The 24,420-nt window shown below is 39.1% G+C and overlaps 1 protein-coding gene across 4 annotated transcripts in view; it reads right to left on the reverse strand.

Moving 5' to 3' along the window:
- The window catches only part of CHST9 (carbohydrate sulfotransferase 9), a 245,564-nt gene extending 222,292 nt beyond the window's left edge, over positions 1 to 23,272 (reverse strand). For all 4 annotated transcript variants that reach the window (XM_086682664.1, XM_086682662.1, XM_086682663.1 and 1 more), the window contains exon 1: positions 23,023 to 23,272. The gene's annotated coding sequence lies outside the window, so the exon portion shown is untranslated. The remainder of the gene's footprint in view (positions 1 to 23,022) is intronic.
- Between the last annotated feature and the right edge of the window lie 1,148 nt (positions 23,273 to 24,420).

Below are 24,420 nucleotides of genomic sequence, written 5' to 3' on the forward strand. Positions count from 1 at the left end.
ATCTGTCCCCAAATTATATTCCTTCCACTAAACTTAAGTGTACCCCTCAAATACAGTGATGCCAAAATTATGAGATTTCTTAAAATTTGCTCAAAATGAGCTCATTTACTTTTTTATTTGTTACCAAAAATCAGAGCTGACTAAATAAATGAAAAACCGAACTAAGATATAAGGGTTATTTGTCTTAAGAAAATATCCTATTTTCTCCAACATAGTGAAATCCTTTTATAACATTTACCCACATCTTAGGAACTTACAAAAGTGGACATCAAAACTGAAATATTCTGATTATCTGTTATTTGGTCATCCAGAAAACCACAGAAAACCTCCTTTTTATAGCTACAAGTTATTTCTTTCTTGCTATTACAAAATATGTCCTCTATGTTCCTGACCATTTCCTCCATTGACCTGTTGACCATTCTCAAAGGTCTCACATCTCTGGATCCTATGGTGATTATTGCTTGTTCAACCTTTAACAATCTCACCCATTTCTCTTTTTTTTCTTCCTGGAGTTCTGCTTTCTCTTTTCTGCTCAGTCCCCCATGAAATGATCTAATTTCTGTAAAGATGAAAAGTTTAACCCATGTTCCAGTTCTAATATAACCCGCCTATTCTGCTTTCACATTTTTATTTTTATTTATTTATTTTTTCAACGTTTATTTATTTTTGGGACAGAGAGAGACAGAGCATGAACGGGGGAGGGGCAGAGAGAGAGGGAGACACAGAATCGGAAACAGGCTCCAGGCTCTGAGCCATCAGCCCAGAGCCTGACGCAGGGCTCGAACTCACGGACCGTGAGATCGTGACCTGGCTGAAGTCGGACGCTTAACCGACTGCGCCACCCAGGCGCCCCTGCTTTCACATTTTTAAATGTCTATCTGATATTTCATTACATATTTTACCATTCCTCATACTTCTTAACTGTTCCAAATTTCTTATACTGACAAACAAGGCCCTTCCTAATCTAGATTTTGATTACTTCTTTAGTTTTATCACTCATACCTTGATCTCAAACTCTTCTCTTAAGGTGGGATAAATTATTTAAATTCTTGAAAACTAACTGCATTCATTCTTGTCTGTGGGCACACAAACATTCTTTCCTTTCTTTTTCAGATCCTCTGCCAATCTCAAGCTGGTCCTTGCTTGTTCCTTAGGACTCATCTTTGAAGTGATGCTGTTCATGGTATCCCACATGCTAAACACAGTGCCTTAGGTATAGTGAGTGGTATATAAAGATGTATGGAATAAATGAATAAAAAGACTCCTGTGTAGATAACTTATCTCTACATAATCTCTTCAATTCAACACAAATAATGCTGCTTCATCAGTCTCTCCTGAGTATTGTTTATTAAATGATTTTCCTTTGCTTAAAAAGCCATTAAATTTTGGCTTGTTGTTTGTTGCTTGTTGTTGTTTGTTGCTGTTGTTGTTGAACTAAAGTGGAAATACCTCTATCTGCCTTTTAGACTCTTTACAAGGCGGTCACTATACCTCTGCAACCTAATTTCCTGCTGCCCCCCAACAGAAAGCCCCCTCTCTGGTCTACTGATTCCTGAGCACTCCCTGCCCATCTATACATCCATCAGTTTGTTTTTTTCTCTTTACAACATCTATTTTGGTACTTTCTTCTTTTTTGACGCTCTATCCTATAAATGAACAGCTCAAGGCCAACATATCTCATAAAGCCTTGGAACTACTCTAGCCCATACTGATGACAATAACAACACTTCAGTCATTTATCATGTGTATTTTGAGAATGTTATTTGACAGATCTTCTTTAGGTACTGGGACATAAAAGTAAGCTGGGAAAAGGCAAGAAAACAAGTTAAAACAAATTAGACATATGATTGCAAACTGTGACAAATGGTAAAAGTAAGGGGCAACGTAGAGAATGTTGGATATAGGTAGGGAGTTAAACATACAAGTCAAGATCTCTGTGGTAGACAGAATTCTAAGCGAAATCCCGATAGGCCCAGCCCTGTATAATTTCCTCCCCTTATTTGTGAACAAGATCTTAATTTGCTTCTAATGGGTAGCATATGAAAAAGGTAAAGCTATTTTATAGAATCAATGTCCTAAATCAGTTGTCTTAAATTAATTAGAAGAGAGATTGCTTCAGTCATGAAAAAGAAGGAAATCCCACTGTTTATGACAACATAGATGAACTTGGAGGACATCATGCTAAGTGAAATAAGACAGACAGAGAAAGCCAAATACTATATGGTCTCATTTTTGTAGGGAATCTAAAAAAAAAAAACAAACAAAAACAACACCAAATAACAACAAAAAAAGAACTCGCAGAAACAGACCAGAACAGTGGTTACCGGAGGCTGAGGGGTTAGGAAAATGGGGAGTTGCTGTTCAAAGTGCTAAAGCCCTCAGTTATAAGATAAGTAAGTTTGGGGGATCCAATGTATATCATGGTGACTATAGTTAATGACACTATATTGTGTACTTAAAAATTGCTAAGAGAGTAGATCTTAAGCATTCTTACCATACATACACAGAAAAGTTACCTATGTGAGGTGATAGATATAATAATTAACCCGACTGTGATAATCATTTCACAATGTATATGTACATCAAATCATCATGTTGTACACAACAAAAAAGATAAAATAAAATGGAGAGTATCTTGGGTAGGTAGGACTTAAGCAGGGGATCCCTTTAAAAGAAGTCCAAGACTTCCCTGGAGCTAGAGATGCTCTCCTACTGGCTTTGAAGAAGCAAAAAGCTAGCTACGAACTTCTTATGCAGAGGGGTGGCCTTTAGGAACTGAGGCTCTTAGTCCTATGGCTATAAGAAGTGAACTCTGACAATAAGCTCAACAAGCTTAGAAGACATTGGGCTTCAGATGAGAATGCAGCCCAGCCAAGAGCTTGAGTATAGCCCTGTGATACTCTGAGCAGAAGATCCAGTTAAGTTGCTTGTGACTTCACTGCAACGAAAGATATCAGAGATAAAGAGGGGCATAACATAACAGTAAACAGGTCAATTTTCCAATAAGACATAACAACACTTGACATATATATATATATACACATTTCTATCAGAAATGTGCAGATCCAGCAGAAAAAAAATCATTAAAGGCATAGTTCAATAATATCATGAGTCAACTGGATATAATGGACAGCGATAGTACTTCATTCAACAATAGCAAAATACACATTCTTCTCAAGTGTACATGGAACATTTACCAAGATAAGCCACATTCTGAGCCATAAAACAGGCATTAAAATCTTTAAAAGAATAGAAATCATAGACTGTCTGCTTTCACATCAAAGTGGAATTAAACCACAAATCAATAATAGAAAGATGGCTGGGAAATTCCAAAGTACTTTGAGATTAAACAACACATCTCTAAATAACATGTAGGTCAAAGAAGAAATCACAAGAGAAACCTAATATTTTGAACTAAATGAAAATAAAAATACAACTTATCAAAATTTGTGGTATGCCAAAAAATAAGTACTTAGAGAGAAACTTAAAGCACTGAATGAATACATTATCCAAAATCAAACATCTAAGTTCCTACATAGAAAATTAGAAAAAGAAGAGCACATTAATTCCAAAGTAAGTAAAAGAAAAGAAATAATAAAAATTAGAACAGAAATCAATGAAATTTAAAACAGGAAATCAATAGAGAAAATCAACAAAACCACAAGCTGGTTCTATGAAAAGATCAATGAAATTAAAAAGTTTCTAGCCAGACTAATTAAGAAAATAAAGACACAGGAAACATGGCTAATATCAGAAATAAAAGAGAGAACATCAATATATATCCCATGGAAATTAAAAGCAAATAAAGAAATGTTATGAACAACTCCATGCCCTAAACAAAGTGGATTAATTCTTTGAAAGACACAATCTGCCAAAATTCACACAAGAAGAAATAAATAGTCAATCCTAATAGGCCTATATCCATTAAAGAAATTGAATCAATAGTTAGTAACCTTCCAAAACAGAAAGCACCAGGCCCAGATGGGTTCACTGGGTGAATTCTACCAGACACCAAAGGTAGAAATTATACCAATTCTTTACATTTTCTGTCAGAAGACAGAGGTAGGGAATAATCTCTAACTCTGTCTATGAGGTCAGCATTACCCTAATACCAAAACCAAACAAAGCCATTACAGGAAAAGAAAATTTACAGAGCAGTATCTCTGATGAGAATAGACGCAAAAATTTTTAACAAAGTATTACCAAATCAAATCCAACAATGTATAAAAATAATTATACACAATGACCAAGTAGAATTTGTCCCACATCTGCAAGGCTGATTTAACATTTTGAAAATCAATTAATGTAACCCATCACATCAACAGGCTAAAAAAGAAAAATCACACGACTGTATTAATAGATGCAGAAAAAGCACTTGAGAAACTCCAACTCCATGATAAAAATTCTCAGTAAATGAGAGATAGAGAACTTCCTTAACTTGATAAAAAATATCTATGAAAACCCTTCAGCTAACATTACACATAATAACGAGAAACTCAAGGCTTTCCTGCTAAGATCAGGAACAAGGCAAGGATGTCTCCTCTCATCACTGCTTTTCAACATCATATTGGAAACCCTGGTTAATACAGTAAGATTTTAAAAAAGGAAATAAAAGGCATACAGGTTGGTAAGGAAGACATAAAACTGTCTTTGTTTGCAGATGACATGATCATCATCTATGTAGAAAAAAAAAAAAGACAAAAAAACCTCCTGGAACTAATAAATGATTAAGATTGTAGGTTAGGTTAATACGCAAAATATACAAAAGTTAATCACTTTTACTACATATCAGCAATGAACAAGTGAAATTTGAAATGAAAAACAAAATGTTATTTGCATCAGTTGCCCCCACCCCCAAATTAAATACTTCGGTATAAATATAACAAAATATGTGTAAGATCTGTATGAAGAAAACTACAAAATTCTGATGAAAGAAATCACAGCACTAAATATGTGTAGTGATATTCTATGTTATGGATAGGAATACTCAATATTGTCAAGATATTAGTTCCTCCCAACTTGATCTATAGATTCAATGCAATTCCAATCAAAAATCTCAGTGAATTCTTTGTGGATATCCACAAGCTGATTCTAAAGTTTATATGACAGGCAAAAGACTCAACTAGTCAAGACAATATTTAAGAGGAAGAACAAAGTTGGAAGACTGGGACATTACTCAATTTCAAGACTTAATGTAAAGCTGCAATAATCCATCCATACCATTTGGTATTAGGGTAATGCTGACCTCATAGACAGAGTTAGAGATTATTCCCTACCTCTGTCTTCTGACAGAAAATGTAAAGAATTGGTATAATTTCTACCTTTGGTGTCTGGTAGAATTCACCCAGTGAACCCATCTGGGTCTGGTGCTTTCTGTTTTGGAAGGTTACTAACTATTGATTCAATTTCTTTAATGGATATAGGCCTATTAGGATTGACATCATGATAATGGGGAAAGAACAGAAAAATAAGTCAATGGAACAGAATAGAAAATCCATATTAGACCCCTTTAAATATAGTCATCTGGTTCTTGACAAGGGAGTAAATTCAATAAAACAAAGATAGGTTTTTTTTTTTTAACAAATTATGTTGGAATAACTGGACATTAACGTGGAAAAACAACGAACCTAGACATAGAACTTACACCTCTCACAAAAATTAACCTAAAATGGATCACAGACTTAAATGTAAAAAAAAAAAAAAAATTATAAAACCCCTAGAAGATAACTTGAGAAAATGTAGGTAGACCTTAGGCATGGTGTTGACTTTTTAGATCTAAAACGAAAGGCACAATTCATGAAGGAAAGAATTAATAAGCTGGACTTCATTAAAATTAAAAAATTTGGGGGCACCTGGGTGGCTTGGTCGGTTGAGCGTCCGACTTCGGCTCAGGTCATGATCTCACGGTCCGTGAGTTCAAGCCCCGCGTAGGGCTCTGTGCTGACCGCTCAGAGCCTGCAGCCTGTTTCAGATTCTTTGTCTCCCTCTCTCTCTGCTCCTCCCCTGTTCATGCTCTGTCTCTCTCTGTCTCAAAAATAAATAAACGTTAAAAAAAAAAATTGAAAAATTTTGCTCTGTGAACATTATCATGAAAATGAAAACACAAGTCACACACTGAGATAAAATATTTGTAAAAGATTTACCTGATACAGGATGGTTATCTAAAATACACAAAGAATTTTTAAAACTCAGCAATAAGAGAGTAAACAATTAACAAATGGCCAAAGAACTTAACAGACACCTCACCAAAGATACACAATGGCAAATAAGCATATCAAAAGATGCTCCATATCCCAGGTCATCAGGGAAGTGCAAACTGAGACAACAATAGGGGCAACTGGATGACTCAGTTAAGTCTCCCTGACTTGGCTCAGGTCAAGATCTCATGGCTCCTGAGTTCGAGGCCAGCATCAGGGTCTGTGCTGACAGCTCAGAGCCTGGAGCCTGCTTCAGACTCTGTGTCTCCCTCTCTGTCTGCCCCTCCCCTGCTTACGCTCTGTCTCTTTCAAATAAACGTTAAAGAATTTAATAAAAAAAATAAAAAAAGTCACACTGTATGTTAGCCAATTTGACAATAAATTATATTAAAATTTTTTTAATTAAACAAGACAACAATAAGATACACCTATCAGACCACGCACCTATCAGAAAGGTCAAAATACTGACAACGTCAACTGCTGATGAGAATGTGGACCAACAGAATTCTCACACGTTACTGCTGGGAATGCAAAATGGTAGTTACTTCAGAAGGCAGTTTGGAAGTTTCTTAGAAAACTAAACATACTGTTACCATAGAATCCAGTAATCATGCTCCGTGGAATTTACCTAACAGAACTGAAAACCTAGGTCTACATAAAAACTCGCCCATGGATGTTTAAAGCAGCTGTGTTCATAACTGCCAACGCTGGAAGTGACCAAGATGTCCTTCAGTAGGTGAAGAGATCAACGGTAGTCCTTCCAGACAATGGAGTATCATTCGGTGCTGACAATAAATGAACTATCACGCTATGAGAGCCATGAAGGAAACTTACGTGTATATTACTTGGTGAAAGAAGTCAGTCTGTAAAGGTTATACACTATATGATTTCTACTATGTGGCATCCTTGAAGAAAAGGCAAAAGTATGTAGACAAAAAGATCAATGGCTGCAGGGGTTAGAGAAGAGGGACGTATGAAGAGGTGGAGTACACAGGACTTCTAGTGCAGTAAAATCACCCTGTGTGATATAGAATGCTGGGCGCATGTCATTATAAATCTGTCCAAACCTGTAGAATACGTAACATGGAAAGGGAACCATAATGTAGACTATGGATTTTAGGTGATAACGATGTGTCCTTGTAGGTTCCTCAATTGTAAGAAATGCCCACTCTGGTGGCGGAAGCAGGTAATGGGGAAGGCTCTATGTGTATTGGGATATGTGTGGCAGGGAGATATGGGAAATCTCTACCTTCTACACAACCTGAAACTGCTTTAAAAAATAAAGTCTATCTAAAAATAGTGAGAGAAAGAACTCCATTTCAGTTAAACAAGTTCAAGCCATTAACTGTAAAGAATAGCTACCAAATTCTGAATAATCTGGAGAGAAACAGAGAGGTTGAGAATTGGCACAGAAAACTCGCAAACCTTGAGTTGGATGCATATTTTCCAGAACATAATATCATGGTTCCAAAAGACTGTCCATCAAACCTTAGATTGGGACAATGAGATTTAGAGCAAAGCAGGCTGTAAGGAATGTGGATGTTTCCCTACTGAGACTCCGAATGACTAGGGATGCAGGGATGGAGAAGATACCATACCATCTACTCTTCTTATTAGCTACGGAGTGATCTCCCAGCTCAGGGTACTGTAGGAGAAAAAATAAGGGAGGCCACAACTTCTAAATTACAACACAGAATTAGAAGCCTGAATGTTTAAACATGAGAGCAAATGGAACAAGCTGGGTGAGACAGTGTATTCTAGATATGACCCTGGAGCTGCAGACTTTCCCACTACACCAGCTCCCGCAATTCTACATCCTCGGCTCCCATCAAGAATGGGGGGAAAATGAGAAAATGGCTATGGACTAGAGACATAGGTGCCAGACAACAGGACAGGGTGATGATGGTGGAGGAATGGGGATAATAATCAGGTGAACAAAAATTCAGGGAGGACAAATCCATAGGAGCCATCCAGGAATAAATTGCTTGAAAATAAAATCCAGCCAAGCACAAAACAAATCAAAGTAACTCTGAAAGGGAAACGGTAATGAAAGGACTGTTTTGAGCAGTGATTTCATTTAAATAAGAAAATATAAAATTTGACATAATAGTACAAATATAACAAAAATCTTAGACAAGGAAAGGGATTTAGAAGGATCCATCGCCTTATTTTTATTTTGTTAACATACAGTAAAACTGACTCAAGGTGCGGGGGGTGGGGGCGCTGCATCGAGTGTTATAAATGTACAGGGTTCATAGAGAATCCTCTCCTATATTTTATTTTACTACTAAGGTGCTTTTTCTAAGCAGCTGAGTAGATGCCACAAAAGCAAAAACCAGTTAATCAGTAATTCCAGCTTGTGCTGACAATGAGACTTCTCAGGTAGTGATTAGGTATTTCTTTCTTTCTGATAACTATGATTTTGAGTGTAGTTGAGTTCCCTTCTGGAGACAGGCTGCACAGTGCTCTTTTGCTATTTCTTCTGTAATTGCTATGTTTTGAATGTAGGTACAAATAGAACAACAACACTATTTTCCATTGTTTGTTTTACTTATCCTTTCTGAGACTTTAGGTAAAATGACCTATTAAACATCATGAATGAAAAATAGTTACATACTTGGTCTAGAGTTCTGCATTCCTTGTGCAGGGAATTCAAATATACTTATAACATCTAGAATTATTCCCCAAGGCACAATCTTTTACATGGATTTATTATCAAAAGGTTCTATTTGTGCAAAGTCTTATTATCATATGTGTATATTCAATAAACTTGGGGAGTACAAATGGCTTCCAGCTAATAATTACCTACACAAATTGTTCGCATAGCTGTTCTTTTTTAATGCCAAATTCTACATGGAAGTCCGCTTTCCCTATTGCTATAAATTCTAACAACTTTTAACTTCCGTTATTCATGGTCTTGGAAATTTTTTAAAAATATGAAATAAAAATATATTAACAGTTTAATAAGATCACAAAATTCAATTTCACCCAGTTCTCTCAAGTCTTAAACTTTTCAGTGGTACAGGTATCCACTGTCTTAATACTGATATAAATATAAGCTACATAAGTAGTTTGGGGTGGGGTATACAGGGACGGTGGTACAAAATCTATTATTTCCTTTATTTGAAGATAATCAAGACTTTTAAAGAACCAACTCCCTCCCCACAATGATTTGTTATTGTTTTCCCCTTATTAAAACAATGCCAAGTTCAAGCTGATTATTCATTTTTGTCTAAATATAAGCTGAAGATGAGTTATATTTTTTTTCTAGTGAGGAGTTCCTATCACAGTGAAATTTAGCCTCAACATCGTATATGGTAGCAGCATCTAGAGACTGCTTTTTCAAATTTTTCAGGAATTCTAGTCTCTTCTTGTTATAAATTATAATAACTTTAAACTGTCATATAAAAGATAAGGGGGAAAGAACTCAGTATTTGTATCTTTGGTTTACTGTACCTTAAAATATAAGAAGGTCTAGAAGTTCTTTTTTTTAAACATTTATTTTTTGAGAGAGAGAGAGCAAGCAGGAGAGGGGCACAGAGAGAGAGAGAGAGAGAGAGAGAGAGAGAGAGAGAGAGAGAGAAAGAGTCGTAAGCAGGCTGTGCACTGTCAGCACAGAGCCACGTACAGGGCTTGATGCCCTGAACCATGATATCATGACCTGAGCAGAGATCAAGAACTAGATGCTCAACCAACTGAGCCACCCAGGAGCCCTGTTTTCTTGTGGGTTTTAGTCATATATCAAGAAGCACCACTACACTTGGTCTGGTTATGTGAAAGGTACATCTCCTAAGCAGCCCTAATTGTTATCATAGGACCATGCAAAGTATTCTTACGGGGACCTGAGGACAAATATTCCACCATACACCTTAATAGGAGGATAACTATTTTAAATAGTTATTTTGAAGTTGAATTTTTTCTGAAGAGAGAATTTATCACAAATTTTGTAAGTATTTTTAATTCAACTTCTTTTATTTTGCGCCTCATATAGAATCAACCCTCACTTTACTGATTAAGCAGAGAGCTTTATTTTTTGGTAGTTGTAACTGTATGGTACTGGGCTTTAGGTACCTGCTTCTAATACATGAACACTAACCGTGCTTGCCCACCTTCCAGGCAATCTACAGTTGAGAATCACAATGGATTCTAAATTTTACTGGGGCCCTGGCCAGATCTATTTTACACTGCATGTTGCATTCTGTTATGTTGTGCATCTTGTAGTGAAAATCATCAGTGGTTTCATTGTTCTACAGGCAAACACCACAGGATAGATTGTCTCCTACGTTGCCTAAAACATATTCTCTTAAGGACAGTTTTTCTTAAGTGTGTAAATATAACTTACAGATTGTTGTGGAATGATGAATGGAGACATTTAGATACTTTGGAGAGGACACATTACTAATGGACTAAAGAACTTCCAAACATCCTCGCTCGCTTCCATACATGATAATGATCTCATCTGTTGCACAGCTGGCTTAAAATGACAGAGCATTTTACCCAATTTTTATTTTTAAAAACATCTAACCTACAGAAAAGTACCAATAACATGGTGAATACTATACAATCATTATCTATATTAAACAACTGCTAATATTTGCCACATTTGCTTCTCTCTCCAACATTTAAAACAATTTTGCTGAACCACTTCAAAGGAAGTTGCAGAGATCGTGAGATTTCACCTGCAAATGCTTTCAAATATATCCTTTCCCCAAAAAGACATTCTCCTGCACAACCCCAACATGATCATCATACTAAGGAAATTTACCATGGATGTGATACTATTCTATGATCTACAGCCCATATTCAGATTCCTCCAACTGTCCCAATAGTAGCCTGTATAGCTCCACTCCCCACCCCCAAACCAGAATCTGATCAAGAAGGATACCTTGCAGTTAGTTCCCAGTCCCCTTTAATCCTGAACAATTTTGTAGGATTCTTTGTGTGTGGCACTGACATTTTTGAAGTATCCAGGTTGATTATATTGAAGAATGTCTTCTAGTTTCGAGTTGTCAGATTGTTTCCCTATGATGTGAAACATTTTTGGCAGAATAACTTCTCAGGTGATTATGTGCCCTACTTCATATGTGTGTCATATCACATGATGTCAATTCGTCCCGCTTGTGGCAACATCAAGTGTGATCACTTGGTTAAAAGCTGGTATCTGCCAGATTTCTTCTTGTAAAGGTATCTTGCCCACTTTGTAATTAATAAGCAACCTGTGAGATGACATTTAGAGATAGCATGAATATCATGTCCCCCAAAACCATTCACTCTGGATAATCCCTTGATGACTCTTTATTAGAGTGTTGCAAAACTGTGACTTTATAATCCCATCATTTTTTTAAATTATTAGCTTGTACTCTTCAGTGAAACAGGGCTTTTCCTTCTAACCACCACCGTCTGCATATACACATGCACTACGGGCTCGTGCTTCATTTCCTATTCGATGTGCTCTAATCCATCACATACATTATTAGTTTTTATGCTCAAATGATCCCACATTGGGCCTTGAAGTGGGAGTCCCTTAAACCTGGCTCTTAAGTCCCTCGGATGTGTCTCCATCAGCTCTGAGCGACTCCTTATTTTCTGGCACAGAGTGTCCTAGGCTTGGCAGCTTCTCCCCTCAACTAGTCAAAGCAAGAAGGCTTTAAATAAAAAGGAGACAAACTCAACTCAATTTTAATACAGCAACTGGAATTTAGGCACCAATATTAAAACAGTATCTAAACATAGTAAGTGCCAAGTAAGTAGGTATCTTCCTTAACTATTTCAGCCATAGTTTGAAGCTTCTGTACCATTCTTAAAAATACTTTGTTTTTGTTTTTGTTTATTTTTGAAAGAGACAGAGACGGAGTGAGAGTTGGGAGGGGCAGAGGGAGACAGATAATTCAAAGCAGACTCCAGGCTCTGAGCTGTCAGCACAGAGCCTGACACGGGGCTCGAACCCACAAACCCCAAGATCATGACCTGAGCTGAAGTTGGACGCTTAACTGACTGAGCCACCCAGGCGGCCCTAAAATACCTACTTTTAATTTATAACCTAGACTTTTATGTTACTCTTTCAATTCCATATATTTATTCTCATTTTAATTTTTGTTCTCCTTCATCTGGCTTATCTCCATACAGGGGCCATATGGACAGGTAACCTCCAAAATGTTTTCCTCTTCTTTTCTCCAACATAATACAATCTTAGATCACTGTCTAATGCCAAAATATGCACAAATGGCACAGCATAAAACTCCCATAAGATGAAGCCTTTTAAAATTTCTATAATTATCAAGAGACGTCATATGTCATAGGAAATAATGTAAAGTAATGCTTGCTTAAGCTTTTTTTTGAGGGGGGAGGTAAGGAATTCAATAGCAATTCAATTTCTTTACTTTCTAAGAAAATGTAGCACTACTTAAGCCACCTCTGAATGAATCACTATTATAATACCAGAAATTGAAGAAAGAGGAGAGTGATCTTGGGGGAGATCAAAAAGAAAGAAAAAGGTGGGGCTTCAAAGCTTTCAAGTCTTTTTTTTTTTTTTTTTTTTTTTTTTACCGTTTATTTATTTTTGAGACAGAGAGAGACAGAGCATGAACGAGGGAGGGTCAGAGAGCGGGGGAGACACAGAATCTGAAACAGGCTCCAGGCTCTGAGCTGTCAGCACAGAGGCCAACGCGGGGCTTGAACTCACGAACCACGAGATCGTGACCTGAGCTGAAGTCGGACGTTTAACCGACTGAGCCACCCAGGCGCCCCAAAGCTTTCAAGTTTTTATTTGTGTGTTTTCATCAGAATGTGAGGGTGGGTGTGAGCGGGTGTCTGTGTATAGTGTATTTGTACGCACGTATACACGTGGGGTTAAAGACAGGGATGTCCAGTCCACGTTTCTTCAGCAAATACTTACTACACTGCCACGATGACCAGGCACTGCAGTGTTTTCTAGGAATAGAAGGACCATCAAAACTACACACTCTACCCTAGTGGTTGATTAAATAATTACACAAACGAATGTGAATTTGCAACCATCTGGGTGAAAGATAGGAATACATAAATATGGACACGTTTATGCATACAAACATATACATGTATATGTATATTATAAGGAGATTTGCCTCACTCTAGGGACGAAGAGATGGTTCACTTGAGAAAATGACATTTGGGTTGGTATTTGAAGTACTAAGAGTTAAGGGGACAATATTTTGGTACGTGTGTTCATGGGTGTGGAGACGGGAGGGAGCACGGCAAGTCAAAGCAACTAGAAGAAAGCCAGTCAGTTGAAGCAGAGGGAAAGAGTGGGAACATCAAAGAGGTGAGACTGGAGGGGCCCAACATTGATGGATTTTAAAAAACCAGGTGTACAGCTTTGGGCTTTACCAAGTAATGCTAACCCATTTGAAGTGGTATGTGTAATTAAAACAGTGATAACTACAATTGCATTTTGAAAAGGCTTCTCTGGCACGTTACTGGAGGATGGAACTGCAGGGAAGCATTATTGGATGCCAGGAGACCAGGGATGTAGGCCCTGTGGTTTTGTACACAGTGGAGAGTGAAAGATTAGACTTGGGTGATGGCCTGAGGCAGATTTGTAACACACTTTAAAAAAAAATGTATTATTGAAATGCAATTGACATACGGTGTTATATTAGTTTCAGGTGTACAATTTATAACATACTTTGGAGGTAAAAATTAACAACTGGGTGAAGGCTTTGATATGAGGTAAATGAGAGGGGATGTCAGGGATAAAATGGGAGATTGGGAGCTGGGGAAATCTGGAGGTTGTTGGGATGAGATGGGAAAAGATCACAAGTTTGATTTTGACATGTTTTACTTGATGTTTCTTTAAGACAGACAAGAAGTGGGGCGCATGGGTGGCTCAGTCAGTTAGGCATCCGACTCTTGATTTTGGCTCAGGTCATGATCTCACAGTTCTTGAGAGATCAATCCCTGTGTCAGACTCTGTGCTCTCAGTGCAGAGCCTCCTTGGGATTCTCTCTTTCCCTCTTCCTCTGCCCTCCCCTACTGGTTCATTCACTGTCTCTCTCAAATAAATACGTAAACATTAAAAAAAAAAAAAAAAAGACAGATTAGAAGAAATACCAAACACATAGCTGGGTCTACAAGTGGGGAACTTAGTGGGACTTCTTGAGAGGTAATTATGTCTTTTTTTTTTTTTTTTTTTAATTTTTTTTTTTTTCAACGTTTTATTTATTTTTGGGACAGAGAGAGACAGAGCATGAACGGGGGAGGAGCAGAGAGAGAGGGAGACACAGAATCGGAAACAGGCTCCAGGCTCTGAGCCATCAGCCCAGAGCCCGACGCGGGGCTCGAACTCACGGACCGCGAGATCGCGACCTGGCTGAAGTCGGACGCTTAACCGACTGCGCCACCCAGGCGCCCCGGTAATTATGTCTTAAGGAGTGTTCTGCATAAAATATATGCCAATAATTTCCAGGAATTCTAATTGAAGAGCAGTTCGTATAGATATGTTGGGAAAATTCAAGGTGAACCAAAGTTCTAAGGTATTAGATAAACAATCTCTCCTACTTCGGAGTCTGGTAATTTGCAAATCCATTTCTATTCTAAATGCTGTTATAACTCTCTGAACTGCAAAATCTGAAAATATGACTCTCCTGGACTTTTTAGCAAACCACAGAAGTGATAATGTAAGTATAGGATAAATACCTAAAATATTTAACAATCGGTACATTTGGATTCTGGCCACAAATAACCAGTAACACCATCCCACTGCATCTAGCTGACTGCCAACCCCATCCCAGTAATGGAGTCTCATTCTCTAATGGTAAAAGTTCCTAATTGAAAACAGAGTGCAAATATTAGAAAGTAAAAGAGTGTTAATGGTTCCTGCTTTTAGTCCAATAATGTCATTCACACATAAGCATTTTTTTTAATACATTGAGAAAACTAATTGGAGGGGAATAAATTACCCTCACTCTAATCTGTTCAAAGAAGGCTGTGGGAAAATCAAATTTATTTAGAGATATGTTCCTAAAACATCATGCCTGCATTTCAATTTTGGAATTTCTTTTTTAAAGTAGATAATCAATGCCATCACTTTATTTAAATCTTCGCAGACTGTATTTGCTTCAAGTAACGTGTACCTATAAGTCACAGCTCTAATTTTCTCTGTGATCATAAAGGAAACAATAAAAATGACTACAAAGCTAAGTGAACTCTGAGCTTCTTGCTTCTGAAACTAATGGAAAACGAATAGTACATTCTTCGTTTGAATTGACAAAATTGTCTTATTTCGCTTTCCCATTTTCACATATTGCTAACAGAGGCTTCTGAAATTTCTTTCACTACACTGACTGGATGTATTCTTCCTTTTCTTAACCACATTCTTTAGTGTGTTAGATCTCAGTTTAGGGTAGTAGTGAAGTGCGATAGTAAAAGGGGGTACAATGAGGCCAGTGACTGGAAGAAGTCGGATCTGTTTATTCTGGCAAAAAAAAAAAAAAAAAAGGTTTTTCTGTTGTATGGTGGAGTTAACAGTGCAAAGAGGGAGGAGGGCTTTGCTTTCACAATCTCTGCCTCTATTCCCTAGAAGAGTAAAAAGCATAACAAGAAAAGGCAGATTTCCAATAAAATTTCACTGCCTACGCAGATCTTTGTGCTGCTCAAATGAAAGAAACTCCTTACTTTCCTATCACCTCCACAATTCAACACCCTCAATTTCACCTTCTCTCAATTCCCACTGCGCCACTACACTCTTATTAGAAATTGTAACAAAAGTAGACCAAATAAAGTTAGGGGTCAGTCTGAGGTTGAGCGTTGGGCCATTCAATTGACCAAGAAGCTTCCAGTAAGAATGAACAATATACAGCAGAACAATCATAGATTAAATTGTGTTGTGCACAACTGCTGCAGCCCCTCTGTAGGAAAAGCTATCTCTCATGACTGGGTAAATGCCCTTCCCAGTAGAGAATCTTGTGATTGTGTGAAAACAATTGGCTATTCTTTCTCTCTCTCTCTCTCTCTCTCTCTCTCTCTCTCTCTCTCTCTCACGCACACACACACACACACACCATGACTTTCATGTTAACTGCTAAGAGCCTACATTAAAAAGTTTCTTTCTTTAAAAATAAGAGATACACAATGTTATAAAAGACATCTAAGATGGACATGGGAGTGGAAAGTAATCTAAGAAAATAACCAATTCTTACTTACAACTTGGTAAGTTCAAGACGCTCACTGCAGCTAATACTGGAACAGCATTTCATAGAACTCTTAATTCTCAAAAGCGGGTCTTACGGTATGGTCTGGTAGTGCAAATATTAGAAGTGAAAACTTTGAGTTCCCCTCTCAATTCCCTCCTTGTTTCTAGGGTCTCACGCTGTCCCGTATGTTGCATATACAGGGAATCTTCAAAACCTTCTTATTTCTCTGCAAATACTCTATATTTTGCAGAGAGCAGAGATGTCGGTGTGCTTTTAGTGTGTCAACAGTGCAGAGGCTACATACAGCTAGGACAGACACCACAGCAATCTAACCACTTCTCCTGGCCCGACTCCTATATGCTAGCACAGGACACATTGATTTCAAGCAACATAAAAAAAATTCTAATACAACACTTTATTGGGGTGGTAACAGATTTTGGCCTCTTCTGTGAGCATACTTCACAGCACTGTTTTAGGGTACAACTTCCGATATTGGACCCGTGCAGTTCTTTGTTTGCATGAAGATGTTTCAAGGGCATTCAAAATACAACCCCCCAAATACCTCCTTTTCTGTTTTCTCAGGGCCTGAAATTACATGTGTATACATATATGTATGTACATATGACATGTACATATATACATATACATACACACATGTGAGTGTGTATATGGTCTCTGTCTGTATGAAAGCCTTCAATGCTTTTTGGAGACCTGCATTTAAACAAGGTTCAGGCCTAGGAACACTAAAATACTAGTCAGCTTGCGTATTAGTTTGTCAACACTCATAGCCACCCACCAAAGAGAGATTTCTAAGAGAAGGGAGGACCAGAAAAAGTAAACTCTTATAAAGGTAACAGTGACAGAAAAACATCAAAACATGAGCTTGAGTTTGAAGGTCAGTGGATCAGCAGGACAGTTCCATGTAAAGAAAATAAAGATAGATGAGTAAAGGCATGAAGAATAATCCATGCCATCATAAAAATCTTGTTTATCTAGTCCTATGGATCTCCTCAGGGTGAGAACGCCACTAGAGAATATTTTGGGAAGGGATGGGTAGACTCTGGTTTGTCACAGTTACTGGGACAGGAGAGTATGGTCAGCTTTCAGTGAGGAGAAGCAATGCTAGTTAACGAAGAATTTCCCCAAATAGCCCACACGACATGCAATGTCCCACTGAACTAAACCTATAGTGAATACCAGCCTATTGAATATGGTACATAATCATAATTAAACATTTTATACGAATTTCCACTGAAAGCCCAGAGATTGACAATTAAAGTTGCTGCGGCAAGTAATTTAATCATTCCACGTAGTCTGTCTCCTAACTCCAGAATTGATAGACCATGATAGTAATAGAAAATAACCTTAAAGAGGCAATATCAGCATAAATCAATAATTTTCATTTTAGAAATGTTTTACCTGTTATTATTGATGATATGGTGGGTAACCTGCAGAATCCCTTGAAGTAGAGTTCACACTAGTAACAGGATGAAACTATTCCATAAAATAGGTTTGGAATTTTGGTGCAAGTATATTAATAGTATTTATTCTCTCATTTGCAGAATATCACACTTCCACATTTTCTCCATCCTGACAGTCTATAATTTGACTTGGCATATTTTCCCTGGAACGATTCCCATTATATCCTTTATCACATACAAATAAGTCTGGTTTGTAATTATCCCAACATACTTTCAGTCTATCCTGTTCTTTCACCTTCTTATACTTCTTGTATAGAATGTTTTATTTGTCTTCAATCTAAATTTATTCGTTACATATACATGCAAGCTTCTGCTACTTTAATATATGCTGCAGTGAAGACATCCTCAGACATTAGTAGAGTTGCAAATCACAAATTAATTTTAGTTTACTGCTCCTTTTCATTACAGATATATTTGGTAACTAAACTATTGATGAATTACATACATTTCAGGGTTACATACATTTCACAAAATGTTTGCTGTTAAAAAAGAGACTAAGAGGGTTGAGAACCACGGTTTGGTCCACAGTGAGCACTCAGTGGATGATAGAAGATAAAAAAGTCACAAGCCTTCTGCTTCTACCTCTGTACCATTTCATTTCATGACTATCGTGTGGAGCTGATGCTCTGATGGCCAGAAAGAGTTAACTCCCCTAACTACCCAACTTACTACATGGGAGCTGAATGAGTCAGGAGATCAGGTTTCTAGTTTCTGCTCTGCCACTAACTACCAGTGTGACCTTTAGCTGCTCACAGTGATCACCGTGGGTCCCTATTTCCTTAACTGTAAAATGAGGGCATTGGAATAAATTACTTTAAAGGTCCTTTCCAGCTCTATAACAAAATGCATAATTTTGATTCTAATACTTAGGCAACTGATCAGAAGAAACTGATGCCTTTAACAAATGTATATAAAATATATCCTGTGGGTCTCAATTATATTTCCAACCACAATATTTCTTTTAAAATATTCAGTCTAAAGACTCAAGTCTTTAAAAAAATGTCACATCCTATAGAAAATAAAAAATGTTTCCTCAAAAACGAAGTACCCCTACACTTTCAGTAGTGAGCACATGTATTATGAGAACATAGTCACCACTCTGAGCGGGGACACCTACTTTATTGCCATTCTGCTCACTGCGGTAAAAGTTACAGTTTTAGTTTTGCTTTGAATTCTTGAAATCAAAATGATCTCTGCTTTTCCAATCATATATTTTTAGCAGCTCTAACCTTCCCCACAGAGGTTTTCTAATAGTCCACAGAACTAACAACGCAACAAAATCTATATACAACTAAACACTGACTATAAACAAGGTGTTTAACAGCCAGTGGTATGGTGTGAATCAACTTCTTGTTCAAGTAACTATTTCATCCACAACCAATTTTACCCTAGAGCTTTTGAAAAACACAATAGAAATCTGTTAAATTGCTAGTCTTGCTGAACTTCAACTATTTTATCTAACCAGGTCCTCGGTAACAATAGATACTTGAGAGCTTCTCTTCAATGAAATGTACTTTGATTTGGAGCATAGGAACAGAGATCAAATGGGCCAAACACCTTATTCTGGTGGTGTTTCTCCTTTAGAAAGTACCTATGTAAGGCATAGGACTATCACCTTAACACATACATATGTGTATGCTTTAGTAAAACCTCATGCTTACAGATTCAGCTTAGTAAACCAGAATATTCCTGTTGGGATTTCTGGAGTACCCCACTATCATTTAAAAAAAAATATTAATCACCTAGCTTACATGTAAAGTGGGACTGAATTTCTCCAATTTTGATTGAATGACTTTTATTTTTCCCAGACACATGTCTAATTCTTAAAACATATTCATTAGATAGGTATACAGTCAAGTCTTGATCATGTTTCTGTGAATTACATGTATTCTACCGTGAAGCTGCCAGGCCAGGTTTGCTTATTTCTATCACCCGGCTCATTTCTGGGCAGCCTGCCACCTCCCTTTAAATCGTTTTTGGTGTTTGAGGTATATAAACTCATTTAAAAATTAACCTAAATGAAACAAAATAATTAGAAAGGCAACTTGCCCACAATAACAATGAAACTCTTTTTTAAACCAAACATGTAATACGTTCCAAAGACAAAAACAAATGACTTTTTAAATAACCATGATTTTGGATTATCTTTGCCTCTATTCTTCTCATTAACATGAATAATTCAGGGTGCTTACTATACATAGTGAAACTATTTCCCCTCAATAATTCATTTTTAGTATTCAGAAAAGTAAGATCTAACACATCCTTATGTATTTACAAGGGTTTAAATTAAACCATATTTTTAAAGGCAACTTAACTTTCAAAATTATCTATATAGTTTGGGTTCATTCCCTTCAGTGCTATCCTGGTAATAAGTAAGGAGAATCTTATGCTTTCAAGGCAAAAGCAGTATAGAGCAGTGTAGCAGGTTAGAAGGTAGAAACCTCACGTCTCTTTGGTTCTTGATGTTCTTCTAGTACATATAAAGTATTTGCAAAGTGTGGGCAAGATTGCCAATATCTTTTTCCTTAAAAATATGAAAGTGCTTTAGAACACTACACCTAGATTTGAATAAAAAGAATTTCCCAACATTCTGCCTGCATCAAAGGAACAACATAGTTATTACGCAACTTAATTTCGAGTGCTAAAAACATCCTAACGTTCCAGGTGTAGCTACAGCAAACATCCCTAAATGTGAAAGGCTTCTTGGATTTGGGGGGCAGGACTCAAAACCCCAAATATTGTTCCACTGATGACATAAACAAGATGAGGGGTGTGAATCTACCCCCTGGTTACATACAAACGCATCCAGGTTCCCAAACACAAATATAAAGACTACTTACAGAGACATGTTATTGATATGCTAGGCGACACCTAAACCCCGATCTATGTGGGAAACAATGTGTATATCCTAGGTCTACTTAATTTGGGGTTTGGAATATTAAGCTCCCATTTTGTAAATTCTTCCTGGGGAGATGTTTTATCCTTCTGGAAACACACTAAATTTTTGGAGTCACGGGGCTGTTTAATGCACTGCTTCAGAGCACCAAATGCTACCCTTGTGACCAGCAAGAAAGGGAAAGAATGTCATCAGGAGGAGCTCGCAGCTGTACTAATTCTCAGCTTCTGTTTGGTAACAAAAAGGTGGGAGTGGGGGGACAATCAGGTTTCACTGGAGTAGACACACCAGCTTTGGCCAAAGGCTTTAAAACTTTTTTGATTTCTTCTTTCATTGAAAATAAAAGGAGAGGAGTTTATAGTATAACAAGCCAAACACGGCAGTCGCCAAACTTGGGTCAACATCAGATACCATGGCAGATTTCAGGATATTCATGGAAATGTATGAAATGAGGATGTATGTTTTGATACCTGTGAAAATAAAACATTGCGTTTTAAGTAAGTGGGAGAGAACAGATGGTTGGTAATGATTTAAAACATTTATGTATTTGGACTGTCACCAAGCCTCTGTATTAAAAAATATGGTGTTTAGTCAGTACATACCAACATCTATCTGCAAGGTGTTCATTTTCTAGAGGATGCTACTATAATAAAGGAGATAAAACTCAAATGAGGCAAGAGGAAAATCCTTCCTGCTTTCTCAGAGCATGCAATGTGTGCCATTTCTCACTGACTATATTCAATCAAAATGTTGTCTGTGTGACGAGAGGATTTTCATTTTTCTTCAATAACTGGTCAACTATAAGTGTCCAGGATTGTATTCCTTCTGAATGCATTGGCTAGAATTCTAATTTTGTTCTGTGTATTTGATTCCCTTTGACCGAAGCCCTTAAAACCCCCTTAAGCAAAAACAAAATTGGGTAGTCCAGGGTAGTCTTGCCCATGAAGAAGGATAACAGGCATAGTGTAGACAGGCATATGGTGTTATGATTATGTACTGGAATTGGCAGGTGCCAGACCACTGATTCAGGAAGACAGATAAATATTGGATATTGTCACATTGTATTTTGGTGAGTATATGTGAGTCCACAAGAAGCCTTTGTCCGTTAAACCCAGTGAAACAGTGACAGACAGAACTGTACACAGAGAGATTAATGCAATGTTTGGAGTTAGACCGAAGAAAAATAAACACTGTGAACAATACTCTAATTACTATCAAAACTACTGAAGCGGAGTCCCATTAAACATCTCCAGTGTTTTGATTTGGTTCTGATAACATAGTGGGGAAAAAGTCACACAAACACAAACTACATCATGTACTTGCCATCCCTTTCAAAACCCTGGAAGATTCGGGAACAGTTTGCTGGTGGGAGGGAACTGGGGGGTAAACCGCAGGCAGAGGAGCCAGGAGGAGCAGCCGTTCAGGCTTTGCACCTGTGAACTTACTTGGAAGTAACTCCTGACAGTCATCAGACAGAACACCTTTTAGCTCTCTAACAGAAAGTGCTGGCAGACAGGTTGTTCAAACGGGGCAGAAGAGCGAGCGGGTAACCGTGACCGTAGGAAAGTAACGGCAGCAGCAACACAACAATCACGCCGGTCCTACTCTTCCCCAACCCACTTCATCCCTCCCCCCCCCCCCACGCCACCCCTCCCAACCCCTTTGCTGGAGCCCGAACGACCCGGGCTCTGATTCTCCTAACTTCCCTCCCGCACTGCCCGCAGCCTTCGCAAGAGCTTTGAGCAAAGTCTTGGAGCGTGAGGCCGATGCAAAAGAGGCATCGCTGCAGAGATGCTCATCTTTCTGCCAAACACGCTGGAGGACCGGATAAACCGGCATCAGAAACTCAATACCGTGCCCTGGGTGTCCTCCTTCCAGCCTCTGCTTGCGCCAAGTGGGGGCTGGCACCGGGCATCCCGGAGCCCGGGGCGCCCCGCCGGACCCAGGAGTCCAGCACAGGTAAAGTTCGGGCGCCCGTCCTCCTCCGGCGCCCTTCTCAAAGTCCTCCTGTCCCCTCCACCTCCCGGCCACCCCGCCCCTCCAAGCAGGTCCAGTAAAGTGAACGGAAGTGGGTTCACACATTGGGTGCGGAGCGAGGGGGAGAAGGGGTACAAAGGCAAAGAAAGATGCCTCCCTCATCCAACAGAGGTGAAGTACCTGAAAAGGTGAGGATGCGCTTCCCCGCCCACGCAGACCCCTCTACCTCGGGTGCTAAGCGCTCCCCGCGACCCCGGCCCCCACCGCCCACCCCATCCCCGGCCCCAACCCGGTGCGCTCACCTCGCGAGCACCCGCCGGCCGGTCCCGCTCCTCCAGGAGCGCAGCTTCGCGGGAAACTTCCCCGCGCTCCGGGGCAAACTCGGAGGACTCCTCCCCGCCGCGGGCCGTCGGGTGCGCAGGGGCGGGCGCGGCGCGCGGGGAGCAGGGGCGGCGCGGAGCCCGGCGCTCGCCCTCGCCCGTCCGCCCGGCTGGCTGCGGCGCCGCCTCCGCTCGAGCCCGCTGCCGCTCGCGCTCCGTTCCCGCCGCGGCCGCCGCGCCCCCGCCCGCCCCGGCGACTCCGCCTCCCGCCTTTATCTCCCCAGCCGCGCGCCGCCCGCCCCGCAGCCCGCCGCTCGGCCTCGGTCGCCCTCTCTTCCCCGACTTTCCGGCTTTTCCTCCGCCGGCCCCTCGCCCTCCCTCCCGACCCCGGCCGGGTCGAGGCTCGAGTGCCATGCGGTCTTGGTCTGGGAAGTAATTATCTTCGCCCTTGCCTAATTCACCTTCCCCTCTTCACCTCTGCCCCGTCTCGGATTCCTTTCCCAGGTGTTCTACAAACACCCGAAGGACAAATCAATAGGTTGGCAGGTTATTGCAAACGTTGACTTCAGAGTCTTAGGATTTCTTGTGCTTCGCATATTGTATATATTTCGATTTATATAAACACCTTTTATATATGTATATTTATACACACACGTATGCACATATGGATGATGGTCGGGCGGTAGGTGCAGTTAGGAATATGTGCCGGGGGTGAGTTCAGTAGCAGGTTTCTGTAAGGCAAGGGCTTCCTTCAAAAAGAGCAGTGGCCATTTACCATATTCCAGACCTCAGAGATCTCTCAGGCCACGCAATTCAAAATCCAGCAAGCTGAAGTGGGCAGTTTGCAAAGGGCTTTGCAAAGACCCAAGACTGGGATCAATTTTCTTTTACGGTTAAAGGAAACGAACCAACGGTTCGTGGGGATTTAAAAAGATTAAATCTTTAAAAGACTTAAAAATTAGTTCCAAACATTATGCAAGCAACACTTTGACCAAACTAGAGCCAGTAAAGTAGACAAAACCCTTGATGGGGCGTTGACTTGGGCAGTTTTTATGAATTAAAGGAAGACGTTTGAAAAGTGGTAAGTGGTTAAACCTACCACACTGCTAATTAGAATATATATATTTTTCAAACTGAGCTGTTACCAAGTTTCCGCATTTCCAGTTGGTCTTAGTCTTACTGGTGGCTTAGAAATAACATGGGGTGATAAGGAACTTTGGTTCATTGAGGAAATGCTATTAAAGGAATTGCTTGTGCCTGATCCAGGGCTCTTTGAAACAGAGCCTGATTTTTTTCTAAGAGTTTTATTTTTAATTTATATGTCTGCTGGTTTGTTATTAATATTTAGCTCCGATAATGTCTGTCTTCCATGCAGTGAAG

This window comes from Puma concolor, chromosome D3, assembly GCF_028749965.1.
Source record: "Puma concolor isolate L17-30 chromosome D3, mPumCon1.1.hap2, whole genome shotgun sequence".
NCBI classification, from domain to species: Eukaryota; Metazoa; Chordata; class Mammalia; order Carnivora; family Felidae; genus Puma; species Puma concolor.